At 36.8% G+C, this 22,963-nt stretch overlaps 1 long non-coding RNA gene across 1 annotated transcript in view; it reads left to right on the top strand.

The window, feature by feature from the left end:
* The window catches only part of LOC110831525 (uncharacterized), a 411,921-nt gene that overhangs the window by 141,006 nt on the left and 247,952 nt on the right, over positions 1-22,963 (top strand). Inside the window, exon 3 of the long non-coding RNA XR_015534671.1 lies at positions 20,199-20,277. This is a non-coding gene — a long non-coding RNA (uncharacterized LOC110831525). The remainder of the gene's footprint in view (positions 1-20,198; positions 20,278-22,963) is intronic.

The following is a 22,963-nucleotide window of genomic DNA, read 5'->3' as shown; positions in this document are numbered from 1 at the left end:
TATTTGACATAAACAACTAACAATTCCCCTTTTATCGCACCATTGTAGAGTTCATGAACTCCAACAAAAAGATAATTTAAAGTTTTGTCGTCTATGTAATCTGTCTGTATCAAACAAAAATCAGATAAACCAAGACGCATCTGTTTTCCTCCCTTCGAAATATTTTACTTTAGGGTTAACTACATTCATCTTAGGTTAGAAAAGTTTGTAAATTTCATAACAGATCATACACACCCACTTTTGCACAGTATATTATTGAAATATACTTGAGCGGTCAGAACACTAACCTTGTAAGCCTGGGGTCCCGGGTTCAATTTCCGGTGGTACTCAAATTTATAACTTGTGTTGGGCAAGGCCGTGGTCTAGGCATCACGGAGTTTTCCTCCAGGGGCTTCCCCGGTTTCTCCGTGGCATCCCAACAATTACTCCACTCACACACAGAAGAAGGCAATGGCAAACCACTTCTGGATCATCTGCCAAGAACGTATAAGAACAGGTCCCAGTCCGAGAAAAGGATGGAAGGATCCTGTTCATATGAACCTGTCATCAGACAGAACACTATAAATAATAAACCAATAACAGCACGCTTTGAATGGTGTATATAATATGGCATGTCGTCTCATTATGTGCAATATTTGTCGAATTACTCTCTGTCCACGAATTTATTTATATCTTCATATGACATGATAATGTACGTTTTGAAATTTGGGTTGTTTTATTAAATTTCACTAATAACGCCAAGTACACTAATTAATTAAAATATTTTTGTTCAGACCTGAACGTACTGTTGTAACTATTGTACATAGCAATGAACGGGCTTTGTAGAAACGTCTTCCGCACGGGATAACCACCGGTTTTTAAAGGGTTCGTAATTTTTGTTGGCCCATTTATTGAACGCGCATCGGAATCATTCGCACAAAACGTGGATAGTTGGAAATGTGTAACAGTCGGCCTTAACACAACTAGCTTCAAGCTTATAACGTTTCTTACTTTTTTATACGTCTACCAGCTATTACTTTTCCAGGAAAAGGATCGAGATTTTATCGTTGCTGTATATCTGAACTGCACTATACACACGTTGATAGGAGAACCTTCTGCTCCACAGAGCTCACAGGTCGTGAGAAGAGAGAGCCAGATCCATGCTTTATCCGGGTCGTTCCTGTCTGACGTCCTTTGTATTGCCGACTGAACTCAAAATCTTCGTCCGCTATTTCCTATTGAAAGTACTTGCTGTGAAGACTGTAAAATGGGCTTCTCGTAAACTGTTAAGTACTGAGTGACACGTAAAAATTTCCATTTCTCTCAATTACGTCGGATTTTTTAATAGCTTTTAAGTGCTCTTTGAATGAAGATTTTAAGTTCAACAAAATATAGAGAGAATATTTAGTGTTCATTTCATTAAAAATTGTATATAGCCTTAAAATATACATGATACAGTATTTTAAAAAGCTTTCTGATTTAAATAAAATGTAATAAAGTTACTGAGTCTGCGCATTCCTGGTGTTAAATAGTCTCCTGCCAGTTGTGTACAGGGAGATTATTCTTCAGGGTGTAACCTCGCGAAACTTAAGTTAACAGCCCTTCGAAAGCTGCCTCTGATTCCACCTGATTGCAAATGTCAAGGAACACGCACAATTTGACATTTAGGTGTGCCGACGCATAGCGAAATTGAGGATTGCTGTTCAAAGCAGCGCCAGCTTTGTCTCATTTTCTATGAAAAACGTGTGACTACATTTCTTGCCGACTTATTCCATTTACTAGTTTTATTTTGTAATGTGAGCAGTGTTATAAGAGATTTTTCGTACCGGTTTCAACTTGATAATTTTGTCTGGCTGTTGTTCCAATATACACTTTGCTTTGTTTATTATGTTCTCGAGACGTCGTAAAACGTAGCGTTCACTACTGCAACGATATATGCAATTTATTGGGTTTTATATTTCAAAACAGACACTCATTCCTTCTCCTTTGCACACAATACAACGAACCTAACCCAAAATATTCGCATTTACATACTCCGTGTTTCTAAAAATTATGTGACGTTTTATAGCCACATTTAACGTCTTTTGTATTTACATGAATAGTTTTAGCCTGATTCTAGAGACGAAGTTTGATTTTAAACTTTAATGTTAAGGATTGTGTTACTTAAGAGGCGACAGTTTACATTTCTTTTTAAATTCCTGAATTCGTAGCTTGTCTAATAAATGTTTAAGAATTCTGCCCGTACCTCAAAGAAAACACTCCGACATTATCAGTAACGTGCACGTCACGTTTATCCTCTTCCGCATTATTATCTATTTGTAATTCATAACCATCTTCTAATATCATTTGATCCAGTGTATTCGTATATAATAACCTCAGATTATAAAACGTAAATTTTAAAAAAAAGAGATGAGACAATAGAATATCTACTTGATGTTAATAAAATGTCAAAAGTGTGTTATTTGAGGCTTTCACGAAGGGTGAAGACTTTGTTTTCTGTTGTGACGCCGTCTGTGTGTGTGGGGTGGGGGGGGAACTAGCTCTGAAGATGATACAATATGTTTCACCGAAACGTTTGTGAGTATGAATCTATACGACTTCACAGTCCAGAACAACAACACCGTAAAGCTGTATATATTTTATATATTCGATATTTTTCAATCGAATTCTGTGGGTTCCCCCCCCCCCCCCCACCCCCCTTCTTCTTTTTTAAGAGTATCTACTTATGCAAGTTTCTATAGAGCTAACATTTATCTAGCGTTCCCCCTCAGAGAAACATGTATGTAAAACTTTCTGCATGTTTTCCACGTTCCTTCTTTCTTATTTTCCCTTCATTCAGTTTCATATACAGACGCTTCGATAAAAAGTTCCCGGGCGTTCTGCAATGTTTCATGATTACAACATACTAAATAATATATATTACCTACAGCCTTACTTTTCGTAGTCAGTAACAAAAACTTTATATATAACACGCGGTGGGGTGGGGGTGGGGGTGGTTATTCTCTCCTCTATGGATCGACTTCTTTGTAAGCTTCTTAAGTCTGCCGTGTAAGTGGTTTGCCAGTGTGTGATAAGCTTTGTGGTTTGTTGCACGTTTCTTGTTGATTTTACCCTCTTATTTCAGAAGATAAAACCTCTTAGTTCTTGTATGGCGTAATAAGGATGAGCTAGAAAATTTAGGGGATGAACAACATCAAAATTGATTCTGCCAAGAACAGCTAGTGGTTTAGAAATGATAGTTTTCCTTACCCCTCAGCAAAACAGCTAAAAACTTTATCTCTTGTTCTTTTTAGAGAAAGATTTTTTTTTTTTGTATATCCAAGGCAAAGTAAAACTGAACACCTTCACCCACAAAACAAAGCCTCGCGCAAGAAGTTGGTTCAGCTCGAACTGTTCTGTACTTTTGGTTCACTGTGAAAGGAATGTTTTATGAACTCGAAAGCATGTCGTTAACTATCTCCAGGCTAGTTGTAGGTAAAACGCTATAAGTGTAGACCTATGCAACAGATGGACAGGGGTGATCAATATTGCTCCTTAAACCGATAAAAGGTAGCTCGATCTCATTGTCGGTCTGGATGTTGTGACGAAATGTAACAGCTCGATCTCTGCCAAGGGTCGAACCCTTGTGAAGGAGAATTACTGAGAAAAGATTCGCGAGGTACTTGTTTTGTAGAAAGGCGTTCAGTTATGAATTTTTTTGCGAGTAAATCTAACGCTACGTTATACACAACAAATATTGATTAAAAAGGAAGGTATTGTGTGTACAAAAATAATTCTGTTTGAATACCATTATGTGGTGTGGTGGAAGGGTTAGATGGGGGTGAGGGGGTTGTATACATGCTACAGACGGGAAGCTCTTGGTAATTCCAATTTTAAAGTTGGTCTACATCTGTGTGCATGGGATAGTAGTATGACAGAGTACCCTGGAGGGATTCACTCCGAAAGTTTCGTGACGTAATTGTTGCCCCCCTGCGTTCCGTTTGCTATCAGCATCACATTTCGCATGAGTCCAGACTCTCGCCACTGGACATCGAGCACGCAGGTCGAGACGACATCCTCGGATCTGAAGTTACAACGCGTCCTGGCTTCTAGTCTAATTCGGGTGTTATTCGCCGGATGTTTAAAAACGCCTTTGAAATGTGTTCTGAGCTGAGGACAAAGTTTAGAAACAAAGCGGATGTTAAATTATTTGAACACAAGAGCTGGTTGTTCCTTTAGTTAGTTACAGACTACAGGTGACTCTCGTTATACGCGGTGGTTGCGTTCCTGCAAATCGCCGCGTATATCGAAAACGTGTAAAGGCTCGTAGATATTCTGACTGATTCACCACGAGACACATTAATTTGTAGTCACCGGAGTCAAAATGATGGGGCGAATCAGTGAAACTCAGTTGCTCTGCGTGACCGCGGATGGGATGTTGATATTCCTCGTCATTCGTGAATAAAACCGTGGATATGCGAAAATGTCGACAGCTAAAGCGCAAACACTAGATTTCTCTGCATGTTTAAAGTTCAAGCCTGCATGTTGCTTAGCCAGAGTATGAAATATATTTAGATCTCTGTTATTCCTTTATTTCCACACACAAAATTTCATACCCTTACAAAAAAACAAAACAGGTATAATTGTAGTTTTGTATATTTTTAATTATTACTTTTATAGATAGAATTATGTGAGACAATGTTTTAAACGCGAATGATAGCAAGAATTCGTGCACGTAATTCTGATTTATTATTTTTCATTCCCAGATTCTTGAACTTTTTACATATTCTAAATAATAAACCACATCTCTTTGATGACATTTTACAGTGGCGCGCTCTTGTGAGCATTCTAATAAGCCTCCAGATTCCACAAAGGCAGTTAGTGTCTGTCCATGTCTCAAGAAGGAACCTACTTCGTGTGTTTTATTTGTTCACAACAATCATTCATTTGCGTAGTTGTCTGTCTTATCATGGAGACCACGAGAATCTTTCCTTACAGTGTTTGATTTCATATGATTTCCTTCTTATGTCCTGATACGATGTGTTGTGTTGGTCTGGGAATGTGTTCCAACTGCAATGGAGAACGAAAGGAGAAACTGGTATTTGTGCTCTACAGAATATGTGTTGTGAGATGAAGTTTGTTCTTAGCACCCTACGAGGATAGTAATTGCTTCTACCAAACATGACTACAGTTTCGAATATGTAAATCATGCTTTAGAAATTTGCATATCCCTCAATATTTTGCTTTGTGCGTAAACTAGGTAGGAAACTGCACCTGCGGTTGTTGTCTGACAAAGATCCAGCATCTGAAAGCATGCAGCATCGCACAGATGAGGTAAATTAATCGAATGATAATTTTTATTACTTAAAGTAAATAAACACGAAAGATCAGATAGCTGTTTTTTTTTTAGTTTATGAAGTATGTATAAGATATTCTCGTTCACCAAGGTAGGTAGATCGGGTAAAACAGAGTGATTCTTTGTCCCTACACACACACACACACGGGGGTTATGTTAGTAGTTCCGTTAATTGTGTCTTATGGGAACCGAAATTCGAATCTGTTTACAAGTTTTAGTAAAACCCATATTTCAAAAAATCCTTTCAACTGTTCTCGAGCTATTGAATACGGACGGACAATTAGACACGGCGAAGCTAATAGGCACACCAGTATTACCAGTTAGGAAGGCGCCGAAAACGTCCAGGTCAGTTTGTCAAAAGTTTGCACAGACTATCAGAGTTTAGTACTGCAAAATAATGCAGTATGTTGGTGATTTGTATTTGTAAAGTCTGCTTAAATGATAGTGTAATCTGACTGTCTAGTCTGAGCTACTGACAGCGTTGTTAATTAGAACATAAGGAATAGAACCATGTTGTTCCTTTAGAATCACCAACATGGCAACCCGACATAAAAGCAGGTGGATTTATCTTGATCTGAGTAATTCGTTTTGCTAAACTCTCCATATAAATATATTATTTGTATTCTTATTTTATTTCAGAATAACTTAAGTAGATCGTCATATTTAAGTAGATCACATTTTAATAAATTATTAATATAATATATTTATTGCCTACTAATGGGAATTATTCATCTAGAGATTCTTGATTCTTTCAGAAGTTAATTTTCAATATCTCATCCCAAAATTAATCTTTCATCCCTCTTTCACGACCCCATGTTTGCACCCTACAGTTTGAACAATCAAGCTCCAGGTCAGTGGATGGAAGGAATTGTCACTGATTTCCAAAGATAATAGCTCAATAAATTCCGCTGGGCAGGCAGTTGCATTGACATTGAATGATTGTCATGCAAATGAGGAAAATTCCAGAGAACTTCCTCCCCCATCTACTTTGCATCTGTCCTTGTGCCCCAGGGCGTACTGCTTCACAAGCTTCGTGGGTGACGGGCAATTTAACTGCCTCGGCACTGAGAAGTTTTAAATTATTTAAACTTCAACTACGTGTGTTTGTTGTTTATCTACGGGGAAATGTTGCCAAAGCAGTGCTACTTTTGCTCCGGTGTGAGTGTGAGTCTTTGGGACTCTCGTGACACAGCTAACTTTGGTGACCCTTCTCTGCATCTCTTTCTTCTTACGTTCCCTGTAAAGGAGTGTTCACTGAAGACCGTTGTCCTCTGTAATGGTTGCAGCAAGTGCCTCTGAAACGTCCGTAAACTTATACCAGACTACGCGGCGCTACAACCCAGAAGACATCTTCGTGCTCACCGCCATGAGAACAGCAAATTCAACGTCGATATTTACTGATTTAGATTATGTACGTATATATATATATATATGTATGGGTTTTTGGAACTTGCGTCCTGAACACTAGTTTTGTACAAAATATCATGGTTAAATGTGTAGCAGTGCGTTTTGTATTCGAAGTTACCGGCTTAGTTTCTCAGTCCTTATATCAGAGTCTCTGATTAATATTTTCAGGATTTCATGGTACAATACGCGATAAAGTTTTCAGTGTTTCGAAGTTACCTACTGACAACATTATCATCATATACCGAAGATGAAGACAGTATGTTTGCTCGAAACGTCAGAAGTTTCATCCAAAATTGCAATGTGTTACAGCGCAGAAGACTGCATTTTATATCCAGCACAACAAAACTGGGGTTTCTGTAAGCTGTAGTTGGAAATTGCCCCTGAAATTGTTGGAGCATAGGCAGTCTGCGAAACAAAACGGCAGATTCACTGAGAAGGGCAGAATGGGTGGATTTGATTGAACGGGAAGGCCGAAGGCACGAGGATAAAAGTAAAACTGGAGAGATGGGTTCTTATTCAGGAAGCTGACGACAGATGGCGGAAGTGTATCAGGGGACTTTTGTGTGGGGAAGAGAGTCTTAGAGCCTTAGCGTGCTTTTCAGAATTTCTGCCGTGCGTTCTGTTTCGTACGTTTTATCTTTGTCTGATGAAACATAAAGTAATGTATTCGAAATGATTATCTTTACAAAATAACTTTGTATACAAGACTCTGTGCATTTTTAAATTGTAGTTGTTTAATTGTTTGTGTATTTTAAATGTGTGGTTTAATTGTTCGTTATAGATTCATATTGTTCATTAGGAAAGTTGTGAAATACAGGAAGGCGAGGATGGAAGTTTAAGAATTAGCAGATAATATTGACCCAAAATTAACTGTTTCCTTAGTAGGATCCTGTTTTAAATACTAATGCTTGCGTATCTTTGAGAAAGACTCCCTTCTTACGAACACGTCTGACAGCTGGTAAAGAAATATTCCAGTTTTTATGAAACCCATAAATTTATCATTACTTCCAGTTTCTGTAAGACACGTTTTAATATTATCATCCTGCTTACGTTTATGTCTTCCAAATTATATATTTTTCTTCTCCGACTACAATTTTGTATGAACATCTGTACCATTTTATAATATCATTATATAAATGTAACTGATTTCTCTTTGTGTTTTGACAAAATTTACCTTAGACAATTGCAAAGTGCAATACATATAAACTTAACGTAAGCATTACAGATTAGTATTGTGTGTTATTGGCTCCAGTAGGAATTGTTATGATCACAGTTATGTCGTCCAATATAGTTTGTTGAAATGTAATCTGCTTAGAGATTTCTAACTTCCAACGAGAAATAAACACGTGAAAATATGTTTTTGTTGTGTACTTTTTAAAGCAGAAAACAAGATATCAAATAATTCCTTTCGCCCTAACTTCAAATTTTCCAGGAACTTTGTGGAGAATTTAATGCAAGGTCGCATAAATAGTCGGTATTTAACACTAGTTAATTTCTTGTATACCAAACTCTTAATAGTTTGAAGCTCAGTGGTAAGTATGTATACCGACTACTTTAACAATAAATAACTCAAAATTTTGTATTAATGGCTTTTGTATGATTCTCAGTGTGCTAACAGCGATTACTTCCTCAAACAGCATCAACCAATTTATCTTTGTAATGGTCACGCCTTGTGTTTTCTTTGGGGTACGGACTGAGTTCTTAATTATTATTTAGACGAGCTTCGGCTTCAAAAGACTAATCCGCTGCATTCTCTTTGATGTTTCATTGTGTGACTTAAAGGAAAAGTGGAGAAATATATAACCATAAGAAGCAGACAAAGACTGAAAATAATTTAGAAACGCTGCCAGTGCGTGGTTGCCGATGTACGAAAGAAGCCTCTTGTAAAGAGACACAGTGATAATTGCGATGTTAAGCTGCTCTCTGTTGTATTTCTTACAATTTCAGTTTTAAAATATTCCCTTTTATTTACTTTAAAGAAATGAAAATTTCTGAGTTTTTGGTTGTGGCGCCATGAATGTCTTGTGTAAGTTTACCGACGTTCCAGGAACCTGATGAGTAGGCAACAAGGATTTTTGAAAGGTTGGTAAACTTCAACAGACTACACGGCGCTACAAACCAGAAGACAGCCATCTTCATACTCACCAAAGCGAGAAATTGAGATCTTACTTATTTGTTTTAATTCAACATCCGTTTCGAGGGAAATGGCAATTATTTGTTTGAGCTGATAAGTGAACGCGTTCAGTTATGTACATTAATAACAGATTAAAACTGCGTTCAGGAAGAGTTGAAAACCAAATAAAATGTGGGGTTTTAATATTACCAACCAGCTCAGAATATTTCATCTTCCCGTTTATCTGATCCAGTGCGGAGTTGCGATTTGTGACAGAGGGGTGTCACTTTTAGTAACAAAAAATTAAACTATTTTGAAGGTAATATTTTCGATTTAAATTTGTGCACCGACAACATGGCAGTATAAAAATACACTGAAATTAAGCTCAGTTTGGAACTGGAAACTCTGATTGATAAGTGAACGTTAGATGTGCAGATACTTGTCAACAACTGTCTGAAGAAATACTAAAAATATATTACGATACATATGTCTTACTAACACCAGTTCAATTCGATGACGGCTAAAATGTTTGGATCATAATTCGTTTCAATTTAATTTTGACTATACAGTTAATGTTGAATTTGAGATAAATGTTGAATGTTCTAACCCAGCTATTCCTTACACATGATGTATATTTCATTGATACATTTTGTGACTGATTTTGTCCATAAATGCTCATTTAAGAGCACATAAATATTCTTTCTCACCCTGTTATATTGATTTATCCATTATACACATTTTAAATTCAGTTAGCAGTGACCTATTTTCAGTGTGAAACATAATTTCATGTAATATCCAATGGATATATTTGAAAATAAAAATTTAAAACAAGTTTTTTTATGTCTGTCGGAAAGAATGTCTAACTTTTTATTAAAAATCTGAAGATATAAGGGCACGCACAATAGTTATAGTAAGTAATTAAATTATCTTTCAACATGTCGTATCCCTTCTTAATGACTCAATTTAGTCTTAAATATCTGTGATCTCATATTTAGTGCAAATATTATTTCGAAGTTCGGCCATGTTCATCACTGAGCTAGAGTGGATCCATCCGCCGGTAGGGTTTTAGTCTGCTTTAGATAGAATTACAGCCACCTTTGAATTTTGACAATGTTTGCAGACGTCTGTTGTTTCATGGCAAGGAAATTAGCATTAAATGATTTTGTTTCATGTGCATGTGTCTATCTTATTTTGCGTATCTTTCTGTAATAAGATTTGTTATAAATGACCGATTGTTTTAACACTCATTTCGATAACTTAGGAGAGTATTTGTGAACTGGAAAGAGACACTTAAAGTCTGCTGTAACATTCGTAAGCAAAAACTCGTTACGTTTATGATAGTGTGGTTTGTAAAACCGATATTTTTCTTATGTTCCTGTTCATAAACTTAGACTATTATCTTCATCCCAGTCTTGGTTTAGGCTTTTTGAATAATATCGGAATTCGATACCGAAACTAAGAGAAAGTTTCGAAAAATACGATTGTTTTAGGAACCCGATACATACAAACTTGTATACTTAAACAGGCTATTAATGTAGAATCTTTGATGGATTTTTAAAGCTGTAATCACAGAACAGGTGAACTCTGATCATTGTATGTTAGTAGGGTATGTCGATGACTTGGAATATAAAAGTCCTTTTACTTCTAAGTTTATAAGCTGATTGTCGTCCAAAGAGATGTGATGTTAAAATAATATAAACGATATTTGTTAGAATGGATTGCAACTAAAGAATAAATTGTGCCTTATATGGACAAAATTTAACTCACATTAATGTATTTAACATTATTATTATTATTTATAAATAAAAAATATTTTTCAATAATTATTAATAAAAGGGGAAAACTGTATACCTAATAAGATTTTATGTTGTCACGGTGGCAAAGATGTCGAAATTCTGGGTTGTGAGGCCTTGTAGACATTCAGGCAGGTAGGTATCGGAGGGACATTCATGTCACCTTGCAAGTGCACATGGCTACAGCCCAGAATAACATCGATACGTGAAATGTAAATACGGATTGTAAGAGTGGCTGGTGTTAACACGCTGTTAACGTCCTTAGCGAAATTCTAGCAACTATGGAAAATGAGATTTAACAGTATTATGAGTAAATTAGAAAAATCTGTCTAGAATCTCGTTCTGTATGTGACCTCAAAAGTTAGACTTGGAGGTAGAAGAGAGATTGCAGATGTCATTATCTAGGAAGCTTGAACACTTATTCCATTTTAACTTTAAAGCCTTCTATAAGAAATAGGTCTAAATGTGTTTTTTTTTACGTACAAGAAACGTGTCCTATATAAATGATTTAAATAAAGTAGAGATACATAATTTACATTTTCAGATTGCACATTCATTAGTCAGGCTGTTCCTCGCATTTAGGGCCTACGTAAAAAAAAAAATGCCTCATCAACTCGCATTCCGTCTCTTTATAAGTGTAATGACACAATTTTTCTACTGTTTTCGCTCTGGCTGGAAATACGTGTAATTAGCGGTTCTCTCCGAACGTAGCTTTCGCGAGAGCTTCTAAAAATGTAAAAGCCGCTCCTCTCCTCCGTTTGAACGAGTGAGACGTCTACATCGCCAGGTTTCAGAATTTCAATTTGTGATTTTTAATTAAGTCTTCCTATAGCTGTGTTCGCAACCTTACAAACCGCAACTTCACCGTTTTGGTTCAGCACGGAGAGAGAGGAGAGAAATGCACGAACACAGAGAGAGAGAGAGAGAGAGAGAGAGAGAGAGAAAGCACTCTCGAAGTTGGTAGAGAGAGTGAAAAAAGGAGGCGTTTGGAGCGAAAGTCAAGGGGGATTTTACCGCCCTTACTCGCGTCTCTCGAAATTAATGAGGACTTTTCTTCGCTTCTTTTGTGAGTTCTTTTTATAATCCTGGTCGCTGTCTTCCCTATCTTCTTTTCCCTCATTCTTTATATTCGTTTACTCTCTCACTTTTTCTTTTTCCTTGTTTCCGTCTCCTCACCCTCTCATTTTAACAGCAACGAAAGATGGAATGTGTCAAGTCACATAATACGCATATAAAGGGATGCGAATATTTGCATTTGCTTCTCATAAGAAACTGGCTTTCTTCTTGTCTTGTGTTGCAGTGGAGAAAAATAAGTTGCATTTCCTTGATGGTTCCTTCATAAGCTTTTTTTTGTTGTTGTTTATGTAAGGGATATATATGGTGGAAATAAGTTTCAGTCCAATTTATCTGAGCTGAAATCAAATCTGAGTTAGGCTTGGGGACCAATTCGTATGTCTATAGAACCATTTATTTCGTCTATCATGAAAGTAGATTTTTCTGTGAATTTGTTGTTATTGAGTCTTCAAGACTCCGTTAAAGTATTTTCAATAGCAATTACATAAAAAGAACTTGAAATGTATGTCCAAAAACATTCTGTTTTAATTAATTTTATTAGATGTTGCATTTATCACGTAATGGGATTTTAATTTTTGTGCAAGCAGTCTTAATTTCGATAAAATTATAAATTTATTAACGGGCAAAATCAAACGTAATAAACACACATAATCGTAAATGTTATCCAGGTGTCCCACAAGTTCTGGGCCTTAGCAAACACTATTATTTGACAAAATACGGAAAAATTTAAAGAGGGAAAACTTGTTGGAAATCATTTGTTTCCAGTCTTGAATGGTGTAGTCCTTTACCTAGGAGAGCCATTATGGTCCTACACTCTTTACATTGTCATTAGCAAAAAGTTATGGCGATGTTACCACGTGTACGTGACAGCCAGAGGGGCGTGTCTTTTTAGGGGAGGGTGGAGGGGCATGGTGTGACTGTCACGTCAGTGTTGAGCATTAAAGATACATTTGTTGTATGAAAACGTGGCAGGCACCATGTTCTACACAGGCAGGCAGGCAACCCAGAGTTTTTGGTGTATAAAGTATTCAGTTTCTTTACGCGTGAACGAGTTCACCTTCTTGCTAGACACGTTAATTTGTGTCGGTCAGTATTGCTGCTGTTGGTGTGTCACGCTATTTGAATCTTTCATACTCTATTCCTTTTTACCACGCACTACGTATAGTATTCATCCTTGTCTATGTTTCTGTCATCCCATTCTGGTTTGCCGTATTCTTCTCTTTTCTTCTCTCTACTCGTAGTCTGTTGCTTTTCTTGTTGACAGAAATCCAAGAGGAAAAGCAGACCTCAGTTTTTATCATTCTGCCGAGGATTCTGCAAAACCCTGGAGGTTATGACGGCGAACAGTCTTAGTAAGTTTAAATAACGTCAAATGATGGCGGACTGGATAGCATTTGTACAGTACAGTGATATTTTATTGTCAACGTAGAGGCCAGACTCTTAGATTAATTACGCAAGGCTTTCTCTGTGCTTTTAAACATCACGCCATTAAGACGTCTGGTGGAGTGGAGGTGATTCTCCGAGCATTCACAACCTCTAAACAGGAAGAGGTCGAGTTGTGAGCTTAAAGCTGTAGCAACTTAACCTCCGCTGAATGAGAACTCTGTGCGACTTTAACGGAGTTTGTTCTGAGTCAATCTGGATGACGTACCCAAGAGATAAATTCCTGATTCTGGGGGGAAATGTCAATAATCCGTCGAGAAGTCAAATTATATGCAAGCTACATTTTCGCCATGGCCACGTACAGAACTAAGATGCACTTTACAGAGCTTTCTAGAGTTTTTCCAATGTAAAATTCAAATTAATTCTACTTTTATTTAATCTCTGATACTTTAATGTGAATAAAGATTTCTGTTTCGCAGTGTTTCACTCTGAAGAATGAATGACAAGAAATGAAAATTATATCGCTGTGAATTTTATAAAGAATTTTTCCCTCTCAATTATCTGTTACGTTTTTAATTGAACATTTATTTTTATTCTCTTTAAGTGAGTTAATAATCTTTTCTGTAATTACCTATTCCTTCATTTACTGAATCAATGTTTGCCTTCTTCCAAATATCTTAGTTTTTAGTGTTATGTTGTATTGTTAATTTAGTGATATTTCTAAATATTTTATTTACGTTTCTTGAATTTTACGTTCTGTAGGCTGAACCACAAAGTTCCTCATCTGTAGAGTAAAATTATAGTTCAATGCGTTTCTATATGGGATACGTCAAAATAAAATATTCCAAAGCGAATGGAGCCTTCGCTGTATTTATCGTGTTTTGAACTTCCTCGTGAATGCGGTCCTGCTTTAGATTTCTTAGTATTTTCCTGGAGATGTAAATTTTGCCACAGCCTCGAAGGCTTTGCTAGAAATCTTTTTACCACGAATTTGTCCTGTAATCTGGTGACTATACATTAACTTGTACTAACGTTTCATTTTAGGTCAATGTGTAAAGTAAGACACAGTCGATTTTAAGTGTTTACCTTCAAACCCAATAACTTAACATTACCACGCAACATGATGGGGCTCATAAAATTTCATACTGTCATATCTCTTCCACTTCATAATTCCTCATAGACTACCAGTTTCAATATTTTATAACGTCTGTAGTTGGCACGGTGCCACTGAATAACTGTCTTCAGTTTTTGAAATGATTAACACGAAGTTCTCCGAACTAATGTGTAGATAAATTCATCTCCGACATCAAAGTAAAACACCAGAAATAGCTTTCAGTTAGTTCTGTATAGGGAAATGATTGACGATTATTCTGAAAATCGTACGAAATTCTTAATTTACTCTGCGCGCAATACGAAGACCTGAGTGCAGGAACTCTGGAGAACACGGTATGAGGAGTGCATAATGATACATAATATTAGCGACTTTTCTTTGTTCGAATTTTGGTTGCACGTTCACATGGCACACATACAGTCATTTGATTTATTTTGTGTCCTTGTGTCTTGAGGACTAGAGGAATCGTTGTTTACAAATCCAAAATTTGTTCTTTTATTTAAGAGAAATTGTTCAAAATTACATTCCTACTCTGGTTAAAATTTTTGTAACCATTACACCCACAATTAAAATGCATTTTTTAATCCTTCCGTCCATGTAACCAGCCATACCTCCACACACACCAGTCCATCCATCCATCATGGTACCGATTTCTGTAATATAAATATCTTTCATTCAAGTTCCATATTATAGGTGTCTATACAAATAAAATATTTTTATCCAATCATTATTTGAAAATTTACAAACGAATCTAAACTGAGTGTTCAAGAAGTTAATGCTACTTATACTCAAAAAAAATCAATTATTGAAGTTTACTGACTTCTGTAATATTGCGCCGTGGATTCTCGTATTAATTTATCGACGTTTTGGGGGTGCTTATTGCCCCCATCATCAGGACGATAATAGATCGCCCTGACGATGGAGGAAGTAAGTACCTCTGAAACATCAGCAAATTTCTACAGACTACTGGGCGTGACATCCCGGAGGTAAGTCATGAGAACCTGAAATCTCACTAAGTATCTATAATTCATACGCATGGTTTTGCTTTAATAGGAGCGGAGCATTTATTCAGTAGCCCGGCGTCTGAGTGATGAATTCATGTGCCAAGAGATCATGTGAACACCCACAAAAAGCCAGCCACAAGAACAAGTAATTTTCATGCTGTTATAAGCTTTCAAGGTTTGGGATAGGGCGGAAAGATTTGCATGTACTGTACTGTGCATAAAATGATGCAATATTCTGTCGAGAAGGGAAACGACTGCTGTTGTAGACAGCTCGGCTGCCGTCCTTATCCCTAACTTCTCACTGTAGCAGTCCGAGATTCTGAAAATTTTCTATCAAAAATCGGAATGGTGTGAGTAATAGCTGCTTTGAATTATGCATCCCGGATTCATGTTGCGTCGTGTTTCTAAGTGGTAGCATTATTTCTTGAAAGCGTGCGCTTACAAAACGGCGACGTCCTCTGAAGAAAATCTTTCAAAAGCATTCGCTCTATCTGTAATCATGGATATAGCTTGCTTTAATACTTAATATGCACGTAAGATGGATATTATGTCCGAAATTTTTGTGACTCGTCTTCAAAATGCGTTTTTTTCAGCTTTATGCAATTTTTATTCCCTCTTGAAGTTGACGGAACTTAACGCCTACAGACAGGACGGATTGGCTCTGCTGTCTGTGAATAATGCCCGGAACAGATGATCTGAATTCAGTCTTATTGATCAAAGAACATTTCGAAAAAGATCATTATTAATTGTACGCCAGACATCCTTGGTCCTCCTGATTATAACGAGAACTAGTCACCTCAAGACGGGACAAAAATTAACTCTCGAAACGTCGTTCATAACAAACCTTAGACAATGGAAGATTTCCAACATAACTGTTCTGTAGTGGTGTCAGGAATCCCTACATAAAACGTCCTGCATTACACTCATTATTTGGGTCTATTATTGGCCTGTACAGTTAATTGCACATTCAACTGTTTATTTATAGGAGATGTACAGATAGTAGAATTCACAACTGATTATTTATTCCAATTTAGCGGAAATTTAATACTACGCATTTCCCTTGGAAGCGAAAAATTTAGCCTCTCCCTGCAAATTACCATCGAAACGGATATAAGCTAGTTTTATAATTACTCTTATATGATTGAAATTAATGTCGATATCATGTTAAATACTGTGCTGTGGTTCAACGTCGAATTTTTGATGTCAGGATTCTGTAAAACCCATATCACTATCATTAATTTGAATCTGGAAAAGAAAGATACGTTTCTCCGAAACGTCGGTAACAACACCAAAAACTATACGGATTTACTGTCTACAATCGACACATTATTGTATCAGGCGGGAATTGTAATTATAATTTGAATTTTAGCTGCTTCGAAGTGTGAATTAAAATCCTATTAGTAAAAGCTACACGGGGTAAAAGTATGTAAGATAATATTAAGTTTTCTACAATGTTTTAAGGATGGATTCCTCGCTGTGAAATACGTACAGTCTGCTAAATAAGTACCACACTAAACAGAAATAGGACGATACCGGTTACACATCACAATGAAATATCTGCCTGTTGTTTTCCCTTCTTTTAATTTCATAGCCTGGTAATTTAGCCTATTTAGGCATTAACAGTACCTGATAATATTCATCTTCGATTATCAGGGTCACAACTGAACAGAATGTGTGAGATCGTCTTTTTCGTTACATCCTATATCTGCCCCCCTCGTGTTATGTTACACTCTGAACACTTCCCTCCGACTTACTTGTCTTCTAGTGCCACAAATCCCCTGCGATATCTTATTCTGGATCTGAAACTCCAGAAGGAAAGATGATTCTGCTGGTTGGCCGACATCCAAATTAGCTTCTCAATACGTCTTTAGGTTCCATCGTTGCTACAACTGTCTCACTGCGCCCACCCATCTGTCGACCTGACCACACAACTCTCCTGTCTAATCTATAATACTCCGCTGTCTCTACCGTATTTTTCATCTGACCCTCCTCCAAATCACTCTGCCTTGCCTTACTCAAAATATTTTCCTCTTTTATTTCATTCGGAGTGTTTCACTGGAAATGCTCCAATCTTAAAAATATCTTGTAGAGAACCATGATAAATAAGCTATAACAGAACCGAATCTTATATCAAGACAAAATTTCAGCTGGGAAAATTACTATTTTCCCATACGACAGCTTGGTATAGAGGTTACGTCACTGTGTAGTGCCAAAGATAAGAATTATAATTTATTTCCACTTTTGTGTTACTTCCAAGCAAATACAACCTCACTTTGTACTCTTTAGTTACCAGAAAGTAGATTTTCTTACCCAGTAGATCCATTGGTCATGCTATTATACGAGGCTCGTCCTTAAAGTAAGTTTCCCTGGGGCCGTTTACAGAAACAAAACACAATTTCATGGAAATATTTATTGCAACAGATACAGCAAGTGTCCAGCTATTTTTCAACATATTCGCCACCGGAATTGAGACATTTGTCATACCGTGGGACCAACTTTTAATACCTGTGTCGTAGAAGTCTGCCGCCTGGGATTGGAACCACTGTGTGACAACCATCTCCGCCTCTCTGTCATTCTCAAAACGCTGACGCTGACCGGACAGGAATTTCTTGAGGTGTAGGAAAAGATGGAAATCACTGGGAGCGAGGTCCGGGCTGTAGGGTGAATGATTAAACACCTCCCAGCTGAACTCCTGCATGAGACTTGCTGTCCGTCGAGCCGTGTGCGGCCTAGCGCTATCACTGACCGCACTTCACAGTCGGCGGGAGCTGGAATAAGAACCTCCATCTTCAACAGCTGCAACGATGCTACTGTGAGAACGCGGGAAGTGCCGTTAGTGCATGTGCCATGCTACGTCATTGCTCTATCACGTACGCACAGTCGCTTCGCGCAATATAAGGTTTGCTAGCTGTGGGACGAGTGGGAAACTTACTTTTGGGACGCGCCTCGTATGAGAAATCGATAACTACTTAGCCATTTTAGACGATTATTATGGAATTCAAATGTTGAATAATAAAATACTACCACAATTTTTAATATTTGTATTGTGGTGGAAGCACTTTCACTGAGATATTAAATATAATATTGATTTAAAATAGACTATTGTTTCAGAAATCGTTTTTCAGAGGGCAGGTATGCAGTTTTCAATAATTATATAATTTAATTTATGGAAACATTAAAATATCGTGCCATAATTAACTCACCCACCCACTCGCATCTCGTAATTTGATCAGTGGTGTAATGAACGGATAATTATAGGGATACGTTAAACATTTTTCATTTTTAGAATGTGAATATTTTGAAGTTTATGCAGACCGCAGGGTAATACAAACAAGTAATTTCGGGCATGTGTCTGTACTAAGCCAAATGAATGAAGTCCATAACCTCATACCCTCTTTATTTAATATTATATTCTCATCTGCCAAGTTAACCAAGTGACTAGGTTTCCTCGTGGTCCTTGGTAGTAATGTGGCTGGATCCTGAAGCTAGCCACTCACTTATATGTAGTGCCGAGTTAAAGAAGTGTGAAGTTGCTTCTTAAGAAAAAAAAAATAGGACACTTTATTAAATGTTCTGCCTAACCTTAAGTAAAACGCCTAAATCATGAGCTGTGTCTTTATAAGTGAAGTAGGAATATTTTTGTATCTTTTAAATCATACAACTGGCTTAAAAGTTTTCCCACTTTATCCACGAATCATGAAGACATCTCTCGAGGATTCGGCGAGTTAAATATTGAAAAAGAAACACGCAATGCGTGCTGTGTGTTTAATTTCTTTCAATATGCAGGATAGAAATGTAATTACTTCTGTACAGTTGAGATTTCGTGACCTCAGTTCTGTGAGTCTGTAGATGTTTACTTTCTGGGGACGTTGTGTCATGTAGTTCTGGTATATATTAACCGACGTTTCAGAAGTCCTTGCTACCTTCATTACCATGGCGATCGCATTGATTGTAAATGGAACGGTGTAGATTCAAAGATGCTTGACTTTGTATTCCAAATTGGTGAAATGCTGTGTAAGTTAAGTTCATATATGTCTGATTGATTCGAAATGTTCACTGCTTCATAGTTTATATTTATTTTTGAAGTGTAATTTGGTAATAATGCATGTATATGTGTGTGTTAAATGTGTAATCTTGCCTCAAGGTGGCACGCGCCGGCAATGTTATGGAGTTTTTTTTAAATCGAGGCAAAGACAATTTCATTGGTTTCATGGATCAACACAATCCTTTTCAGAATATTGTTTATCTTCAATCGGATGGTTTTTTTGTTTTGATACGAGAAAGTCTCCAGGGCTTACGTTCGCCAATGGGCAGTGTCAGGTTGCCTGTCCTGATAGAAAACAAATGAAAATATAAGAGAAATAAAGTGAATTGAATTCTGAAGGCAAGTCCTTGTTGAGATGGTAACTTGAAGCCAGATAATAACCAGCGCAAGGAAACCAATTCTTAAAAAAACCCAGATTGGTTATTCTGCTCTTATCGGTATTTAAAAGAAAGAGATTTTTGTTGGGGCAATCAGCCCCAAACCCTAACACACAAACATTGTATGATTTGAGGTTTTCACAGCGGTGAGTATGAAGATTTCTGTCTTCTGTTATTAAAAATGTTAACTGAAATAAAAATTCGGCGTAAGCCTACTTAAACAATGAAATTCTGAATAATTTGAATGTAATGTTCTATGCTACCTTTATGACGTAGGATTCCCATATTTTAATTAATGAATAACCGTTATTAACACTACAAAATTAAGAGAAAGGTTTTTGCATGGTGAATATTTTATTCTGCAATTTAAACTTGTTTTCTTGTCATCTACAGCAAAGTGAGAAGTTTATAGTTGCAAAATGGCTTTAAATGTATGCGTAACTTTTTATAACATGGTCTTGCTGTATGACTAAATAGCACCAAACTGCTTTTTTTAATTGTACGTATCTGCATACAAGTTTATTTAAGCATATTTTTAAACTAATCCTTAAAATAAAGTAACGTTATGGTATTTCAGTTGCAGGATATGGACTCGATTGTTGCGACCTCGTTTGTGGCAGCAATGTGTAATACTGAGTGAAGGGGACATTATCAAGGTAAGAGAAGCTGTGTGCAACAATAATTTGTCTTATGTATTGTTATTGTTCTTACTATGTTAGAACCGTAAGTGCCGTAATTTTTATAATTTATTATTCTAATTGTTATTATTTTTATCATCATCATCAGCGTGATCGTTAGTATGGATACTGTAGTATATACGCTCTGCGATGTTTAAATTTTTTAAAAAAAGTTAATTTTATGTAAAGCTTTCAATTTTTAGATTTAAAACACTCATACAACAATTTTAAATGCTTTGTGATTAAAAAATTCAACTTCTCATTTAATAGCCGATGAGTAAAACTCATTAAAACATTTAAATTCTTGAAATAGAAGCCAAATTTAAACTAGTATTTGTTGGATTTCTGGACTTTTCCAATTCCAGTATTCTGAACGTTTCGGAGACAGGATATAATTCCGTCTTCAGGTGAAAAATTGGGGAGTCCCTACTTGGGTTATTAGAAACGGTTAACCTCATCGTCTGGACTGCGCAACTTTTAGCCGGAAGACAGAAACTGGCGAAGTTTCCGGAACTTTGTATTCTTTTCAGGAAATTGGGCAATCCAGCAACACTAACGGTAACACAGCATCTTCGGAACCCTTTAGAACCAATTTTAAATGCTCACAAATGTTACTACGTAGACTTGTTTATATTGTTCGCGTCTCTTTCTGATATCTCACACTGAATACAAGGATTTGAATAAACCCGCCATCCCAGCAGCAATTTAACGAGTACCCTCATTCCCCATCATCATTCCCCTCATTCCCATCATTCCTCTCAGGCATTGCCTGACAAAGGGAATAAACTGGGATACATCTCCGCTTTTTAGAAAATTGTATGCTTAAGAATTGCTGTCTAGTGAAGAGCTTACTGAACTATATAAGAACACGCAAGACAGAATATTCTTTTATGCGATGAAAAATGAAATATAAATATTACAGTATAAATAAGAAACTGGAAGGAGCTCTTAACTTCAAGCAACTTGCAAATGAGAAGACAAAATTGCTCTGGCTTATCTGTTTTAAGTATCGTCACATAACAGAAATATGTATCTTAATGAGAAGACGTCTTTGTCTCTTTGAAATATAAAACTTAGGCTTATGTGGGGGTGCTCCCCTCCTTCTGTGTTATTGTACTGAATTTAAGAAGCCAATGCTCGTATCACTGTCCATCCTAAACGACTGATTTAAGATTGAATTGAAGAATAATTTTACGCTTTTCTATATTCTGAAACAATTTTTCTTTGCTTTTAAAGTTAGTTTTTAACTCATCTCTTACAAGGGACTGCAGTATTAAAAGCGAAGTAGATGTTGGTATTTTCGTTGTTAACGCGATGTAAACTTGGTGGTAAACACAAACGTTTTTATAGGAACATGCTGTCTCTATCTCCATGGCTCACTCCAGGGCTGCTTTTCGAGAAACGTAACAAGAAATCGAAATTTAAAATAGATATAGAATTATTTTATATCGTCACTCTCTTTATTTGAGTTTTATATTTAAGGAAATTTATTTATTTTTACTGTGCTGTATAGTTATAGAACTAATAAGGCTCGAATATGTAGGTCTAATTGACTATTGATTCTCTGTTCCAAGCCGTCTATCGAATTTGTCCAACTTTTGCGTTATGTTACTGAATTTCCATGTGAAATGGTGGTTTATGTCAGAAAATGTTCTGCTGTTTCTACAGAATTTCCGTGGGGATTTTTGAATGGTTTTACTGTTCTAAAAATATATGTATGCTCTGTATTGGCAGTTCGTACTTTAACTCCTTAATGTAAAAATATATTGAACGCTGTTCCCTTAAATGATATGTTCGGTAGTGTACTTAACATAATGTAACGTAACATGGAAAGTGAAAGTGTTTGTTTGCTTTCGTGTGAGAACTGGCCTCACATCCAGTCGTCAGGTTCGATGCAGTGCGTAAGGACAATAAGCCTCTAGCTAGTTCTCAAAAGAGTAGATACACTCCTAAGTCACAGATAGAGCTGTTCTTTGGGACGTGACTGTAGACAAACGAACTGAACTCAAAATTGTTTCGGTAGGCTAATTTCAGCCAATGTTGATGCAGAATTAGTCGGATGAATAAATAAGGGAATTACGAGTTACTATGACTCAGATTTGCGCAAGGTACAGTGTGTTGCGATTTAAAACAGAGCAGTTTCGCGACGTAGCTACCAGAGGGCTATCACCACGAGCCTGCTGTCAGCCATAACGAAGCAGACTTGGCCCGTAATGCAATATCTGTCTGTCCGCGTATCGTTCGTCATTTGTCAGATGACAGAAATGGTGCGGGAGGAAGTTATAACCGGTCTGAGCAGAGATTGCATTTCCCTTTCAGTCCTTTCCTCCTCGTATTCCTTTCTCGCCCCTATCCGCGATTCTCCTCGTAACTTTACTAGGTATAGGCTTCAGAAATCGCGTTACATTTTATATTTTTTTTATAACGAAGGGAGATGAAGTGACGTCACAATTTGTTTCAGTTTGCAATGTCAGGAAGTCAGCGAGCATGCTGTTTCCGCTCTCCTACAGCCTTTTCAACCCATTTTCTCGTTTTATTTCCGTTCCATATCTTATCCCCATCTGAATTCGCATTCATATAATAAAAACATATCACCATGCATGTTAAAGTAGACCATCAGTTTATTTTTCGTGCGCTGAAATACTTCGTCAGGTGTAATATTTAG

This window comes from Zootermopsis nevadensis, unplaced genomic scaffold (genome assembly GCF_977971745.1).
Source record: "Zootermopsis nevadensis isolate Lab colony 2312 unplaced genomic scaffold, Znev_1.0 Znev_ptg000011l, whole genome shotgun sequence".
NCBI lineage: Eukaryota > Metazoa > Arthropoda > Insecta > Blattodea > Termopsidae > Zootermopsis > Zootermopsis nevadensis.
The sequence above is the reverse complement of the archived record's forward strand: the minus strand, read 5'-3'. Positions and strand labels throughout refer to the sequence as shown.